Raw genomic sequence first — 7,091 nt, 5'->3', positions numbered from 1 at the left:
AGGGAACCCCTCAGGTGCCCCTCTTGTCTCAGAGCCCTGATTGCCCCCAGCCCTGAGGACAGGGGCACTCTGCAACTCCCTGGGGAGAGCCCTGCAGCTGCCTGGAGACAGCACCAAGCCAAGCCTGAACAACCCAGCCCTGCTGGGCCCGGCTCAATCTCCCCAGAGCAGCTGCCAGGGAACAGCCACACCTGACCCTTCCCACCTGAGAGTGCCTCTGTTCCCATTGACTGCAAATATTCTAGACAGAGGCTGCTGAGTGCACACACATTTTAGCCTGCTATTGGGAAGGGAATACTTTATGGATTTTGTTCTTTCCAAGCATCATGAACCTTTTTCAGAGGTACACACTGCCTGAATTTCAAGGATGCTGAGGTGAAATTTATTTGCCATCTAATGGACGTGTTTACAAACTCAGCAGTTTCTAAGCTTTCTCTTGTGTAAAAATGGAATTTCCAGACTAGACAGTTGATAAAAAAGCCTTCCAAATGCACTCTGAGGATAAAAATATGCAAATACAGATCCACATTGTTGACAGATGCACTCTCTTGTTAATCAGTTGACCTGGGTTTGCCTTAATTGAACTTTTTGGTAAGGAAAAAATTTTAGAAGGTATGAGAAAAATCTGATGATAAATGCATTCCTTATGAAACGCATTTGCCATCAAAAGCACTGTCAATCAAAAATTTCATGTCATGCACTCAAAAGCTCATTTTCTAATGTGTAGATGAAAACATTTGAGATGTTTAAAATGATGGAGTATAAATATTGCACAGAATCTAGATGAACTGCTCTGGACTCTGTAGGGTTTTTGTGCTACCTTGCACGTTCTCACAAAGTATGGAGGAATGATAACTTCAAAATATATTCAGAAGGGAGCTAATCTGGATGTCACTGAGGTACCCCAGCCACTGACAGCAGTGATGTAGACACACACATCTAGATTCACTGTGAATGGAGAGCCACGTCAGGCTAGTTCTGGTCAATTCTGAACATGGAAGTAGCAACACTAGAGAAGAGCATACAACTATCACTCCTAGCTCCCTTCTTCTTATCTCACCCTACTTGGGATCACAGCACAGGCAGGCTACCCACAAAGGAGGGACAAGAGCCACTAGGGACTCTCTGCTGTCTATTTGCTGCAGGCAGCAAACTGCAGGCTGTGGGGTGAGAAGCCATCGGGCACTTCTGGGAACAGCAGCAGTACGACTGCACCAAGCCCCAGACTGCCCTGCAGAGACAGCCCTTGCTGGAGAGCAGAACAGCTGGCTGCAGAACTGGACAGCAGCACAGGCACAGGGCCCAGATGGTGAGTAAACAACTGATCGTGGTGGTTCTCATAGGAGCACAGTGAGCACAGCAGCAGACTGCCCTGCAGCTCATCCCTGCAGTCCCAGCTGCCTCCTGGCACCAGTGCTGTAGTTTGGACTCTCAGGCTGGGCAAAAGCCAGAGATTAGGCCTTTACCACGACTTTATTCAGTTCAGCTTTGCAGTGGATCTCTAAGAACCAACTGCTCCAGTACTTCCAAGCTGGAGTAACTCAAAAGTATATTTGCTGTTCACTCTCAGGACAGACTATGGAGCCAAGATCCCAGCAGTGCTGGCTGAGGCAGGAGGCAGTTTGTGCTCCTTGTGCAAGGAAAAACCCAAGTGGGAAAAGCTGCCATGGAGCAGGCTTACCTGAGGAGCTGCATGGGAAGCTGCCATCCCCATGGATGATGGGTGTACTGGGCAGTAAGGGCACATTGTCCTGCTTCCTCAAGACCTTCTCCTTCAAGGCACTACCAGGCTGTTTTCTCTGCCCTCTAGAAGCTGTGCCATCAACAGGTGGTAGGCTAAAGGCTGCAGGGACCAAAGAGGAGCTTGTAAGGGGAGAGTGCTGGACAGGTGATGATGGAAAGGACCAGAAAACTTGCTGGAGCTGGGTAACATCTGCTTGTTACCCCAAAGAACTTCAAGTATAACAACAAAATACCACTTTATACCAAGTATAACACTAACATGGGACAATGATCACAGAATCTTAGTAGAGTTTGAGTAGGTGTTGGAGATTTTTTCAGAAATGGCTTGGAAGGCAGCTGTGGGGGACAGGTTCTCACAGCCTGTTTCTGTAAACAGTAGAAGTTCTCAGGTTGTTTTTAATTACAAGTAAAAGTGACAAACATGAAGAACCTTGCATACCAGAGTTCTCAGGCAGCTTTCTCATAACAAGTAGATATTCTATCTTTGGCTGTTTTGGGAAAGCAAAAATAATTTTGAGAACCCAAATCTTGGTATTGGAAACATAAGGAGGGGCTGGTGTGTTATCTCTGACCTATTGTGAGCTCGGGTTTGCAATATGCATGAATTTAATTAACACGGTTATAAAAAGTGATTGATTGAGTGAATAAACGGAGTCGATGCTGATCAACAAGGATGGGTCTTCTCCCTCCATCTTCAATATATGGTGACCTCCTTGACGACACCACGAGAAGTTGGAGTATATGGGTCGGGTTTCCGCGTCCGAAGCAGCAGCCGGGGCAAGCAGCCGGAACAGCAGAAGCGTGCAGAGGAAAAAAAAAAAAAAAAAAGCGGAAGAAAAGACGCCAAGACACGCCGTGCTCCAGGTGACCGTACCAGACGAGCCTGGCCGAAACGTGTGGCCGCGACCTTGAAGAGCTGCAAAAGCACGCGCTTTCGATTTAGAGGTAATAGAAAGGCAAGCCACATATGATCTTTTTATTGCTTTTTTATAGACAAGACAGATTAAGGAGATGAATTTGCAAAAGGATTTAACAGGACGGTTTACGAGTTAACGGGATGGCGTGAATTCGGTGATTTATCATGGGAGAGTGATAAACCTGTCAAGACGCTGAGCAAGCTATGGGGGGAGAACCGGCACCGCAGGGAGAAGTCGCGCCGCGCAGCGGGAACCGAGCCGAGCCGCGGGAGCCGAGAGCGGCGGGAGCAGCCGCGCCGCGCCCAGCGCGGAGGAAGCCGCACCCTGCAGCCAGCGCCAGGCGGCCACCAGCAGCACCAGCACCAGCAGCGCCGTGGCCCCGGCGGGCCTGGCCCCGGCGGGAGCCGAGCGGAGCCGCCGCCGCGCGACCAGAAGTTTTTTTTCGCCCGCTCCGACACCGCAGGGAGCCGAGCAGCGCGGGGGGAGCGACCCGACCAGCGGTAGCTGCAGCGGAGTCAACCTGCCGACGAGTAAACAAAGAGCGCAGTGCGGGGGGGCTCGGCCCCCCTCTGACACATGTGCCGCGGGAGCAAATAAGTTCTTGGTAGCTCTGCTCTAAAATGGACAAATATCTGTTGGTTTTTCTTGAATGTTCCTGTACTTCTTAAGCTACTTAAATCTGCTACCTTAGTTTATATGTATTTCATACTTATTCTCATAAGCTTTGGGTTTTTTCCTCTCCTGCTCAGACATGTGAAAACTCCTCTTATACACAGAAGAGGTAGACTGAAAACTCTCTCTTCTGCCCCTTTTCAGCAGTGTTAGTAATTCAGTGATACAGGTTAGTAACCAGCTTAGGGTGAAGCTGAGAAGGATAGTTACACTTTTTACCTTTCCTTGCTGCTACAAACAGAGCTTTAGCTGTGAAAGGCCCAGGGCTGGAGTGCACTGGGCTAAAGCTCCTAGGCTCTCTCTCTCTCTCTCTCTTCTGTCTGTGCAGTTTCTGTTCCTGCCGTGTCTGTGCTTGGCTGCAGGTAATCCTGAGCCTAAAATAAAAGCTTGCAGTGGCTTGGGCTGCTTCAGCTTCCTTCTCTTAACTTTTAGGTACTCTTTTTTGAGTTTCAGAACACTTCAAGTATCCACTCTCCAATAATAATAGTTTCAAGAGGTTTTGCATTTCAAAGTGCAGACAGATCTTTCTATTAAGTTTTAGTTTGATCCTAAATGCTGCTTTTAAAGATTTTAAACAGTATTTTATTTCAATGGTATGTAATGTAGCTTTGCTGTTCTCTAGGAAAAAATATATTTTATATAGCCTTTATAATAGACTTGTAGAGTCAAGGGTAAACACACACAATGAGAAAAAAAAAAACCTTAGAGGAAGAATTGAGAAATGAGAAACCCAGAGTTTTCTGATGACATGGTTTTAGCTCAAGCCCTGAAAGCTAAATTAGGAGTGGTAAAGAAAAATAGTTTTGGTATAGATTAGAAGTTTTATTGAATTACTGATATAGAAGGTAATGCATGAACACAAACTTTAAATAGTATAGGTGTTTTAAAGATTTAAGATGAAAAATGTCTATTTTACACAAGGAAAATATCTGTTGATGTATTTCCTCAAAGAGGCATTTTATAAAATTGCTATATAATTATTTTAAAATAAGAATTGTTTCCTTTCTCTGAATCCAAAGGAAATGTTCGTTTTTTAAAGTGGTGTTTCCTACTCCAAAGCCACTTTGGAAGGCATAATAATAATATAAATGAAATAATAAAAGATTAAATAAATAATAATAATAAAATACTAATAAAATAGGAAATAAATAATAAAATAATAATAATAATTAAATAATAATTAAATATGAAATAATAAAATAAAATAATAAATAATAAAATGAATAATAATAATAAAATACTAATAAAATATGAAATAAATAATAAAATAAAATAATAATAATAAAATAAAATAATAAATAAAAAATGAATAATAATAAATAATAAAATAAAATAATAATAAAAATGAAATAAAAACATTTGAAATAATTAATAATTTCAAATTTTAGTTAATAAAAGCATGGTTTTTAAAAGATTGTGATTACCAAAAACATACAGCATTTGGTATTCATTCTGGGGTATCACTTGCTTTCTATCATGATTGCAGGCAGACAAACTTTTGTTGACCAAAAGTTTTTTGTTAAGATTAAAATTATATTAAGTATAAGTTATCTAGAATTTAAAATCAGCTGATTTTTGTTAAAACTAAGTTTAAATAATGTTAAATTCCGTTAAGTTAAAATATTTAAAGTTTAAATATTTTAAATCTAAATATTATTAAATTTAAATAATGTTAGATAAATTTATGCTTTTATGATAGGCATTTATTTTATGACCTGTATGCAGGGTGTTGTTGTGAACATTAGAGAGACTAGTTAAAAGAGACAATCAGAAGCATTTGTGAGTAGAGCTTTTCTGATTCTTGTTTAAGTTTTATTAGAGTTAATTGATTTTACATATAAGTTTTGTTGATCTTAAAATAAGTCTGTTAAGTTTAAATATTTTAAGTGTTTTAAATGCATGCTACTTTTCCACTACTCCAAATCAACCAAGGACTGAGAACTGCCCAGGTGATGCCTGAGACAGAGTAAGGATCCATCCTGAACTAGGTGAAGTGTCTGGGAGAGGTGAAGGGTCTGTGGAGCTAAAGCTGAAGGAGAGGCCGCATTCCAGAGACAGCAAGGAGACAGAGAAAGAAAAACAGAAAACCGCGAGGTCAATCTGCCCCCGACCTAGGAATTCCTTCGATAAAGAAGAATTAGTGCTGAATGTCGCGTGGAATGAATATGTATGAACTTAATTTGAAACTGTATGCATATGCATTTGGAAGGGGGGATAAAAGAGGACTCGGAGTCTCCGGGGGTACGCACGCCTTTTGGGAGGCTTGCGTCCGACGCGCGTCGTAATAAAGGCATACCGGGCTTTACAACTTTTACAAGTTGTGAGGTTTCTTCCTTTCTCCGCAAATCATTCTGGCGAACCAGGCAGGAGGTTCAGGAGATACTTTCCGTCTCCATCTCTGTCCCCGCAGGGGCAGGGGGGGACCGACGGACTCCTAGGCGCACCCCAGGATTTTCCTGGAGGAAGTTCCGCTCGCCTCGACTTGCCTCCTGCCGGGATAGACAAGAACCTGCTGGCCACGGAGAAGGACACGGTATGTACTAGGGGCCCCTGGGGGGGGGGGGGGAGAACAAGGGAATTAACGACCCAGAGAAGTCTGGGATCAGCTGATAGAGCAGCTATATTAGAGACGGGGTTCGTTCCATCGTCCTGATAGAGTGGGACTGCCAGCTGCTCCAGGGTAAGCTAGCTGCAGCTGATAGAGCAGCTGTATTAGAGACGGGGTTCGTCGCTTCGTCGTCCTGATGGAGCAGGACTGCCAGCGGCTCCGGGGTAAGCTGGGTGAACCCATGTATGCGTGTATTAGAATTCAGATTCTGATAGGGCAGAGCTGAATTCACGTATGTTTCTTCTGTTTGTGCGTGTGTGAGTGGTGTCCGGACACTGTGTTGCTGTATGTTGCATTGTGTGATCAGCACGCTGTATTTGTAAGTTGTGCAAGTGTATAAAGTGTATGATATATAGAGAGCAGATGCATAGTACTCTACTACGCGGGGGGGCAAAAGTTCTGCCCGCCGCTTGAGAGGCTGAGTAAACACCGGCCGAAGCAGGCTGTGCAGGGGGGCGAAAGTTCTGCCCGCCGCTTGAAAGGCTGAGTAAACGCCGGCCGAAGCAGGCTGTGCGGGGGCGGGGAGCGCCCGACGGAGAAAACAGAGTGAACTGTGAAAAGCGTGCGCGAGGGCGTTTATTGAGTAAAAGTGGTAAATTGTGGTGTAGGTTGTGCGTGCTTTCACTGTGGCTAGACAAACCCGAGGGGTTCCTCTGCCTCAGTGGTTTGGACTCGACCCTTGGGAGTTCGTGAATCCGGTGAATTATTGGATAAATAGAGGAGACGAACGAGTTCACTTAGAGGGACTCTACCGGACTTCAGCTGGCATTCTTGTAAGTCTGGTCTGGGAACAGCTTGCCGTAGAAGATGTAGAGCTCCCTGTAATAAATGGAATAGCTTGCTTTTGCGGGAAATTTCGAGTAACCTTTGGCGCATCAAGAGGCTGGCACGCTGCGTGGGTATTATTACAGTGCGTAGTTTTTGGGAAACGCTGGTATTGTTGTTCTAGCAGGCGACGGGGCACGTGCCCCAGGTGTAAACTAGAGGTTCCTGATCAAGCTGATTCAGAGCCTAAGATCTTAAAACTTGTGTGTGGGAAATCACATCTGGTACCTGCCACTTGGGGTGTGTGGGAGGAGGACTGGGAAGCTACTGTGAAGTCCTGTGAAAAGAGGTTTGGGTGGAAGCGGGACAGAGCAAGAAGGAGATAA

The sequence above is a fragment of the Zonotrichia albicollis genome, unplaced genomic scaffold, assembly GCF_047830755.1.
Source record: "Zonotrichia albicollis isolate bZonAlb1 unplaced genomic scaffold, bZonAlb1.hap1 Scaffold_121, whole genome shotgun sequence".
Lineage (NCBI taxonomy): Eukaryota > Metazoa > Chordata > Aves > Passeriformes > Passerellidae > Zonotrichia > Zonotrichia albicollis.
The sequence above is the reverse complement of the archived record's forward strand: the minus strand, read 5'-3'. Positions refer to the sequence as shown.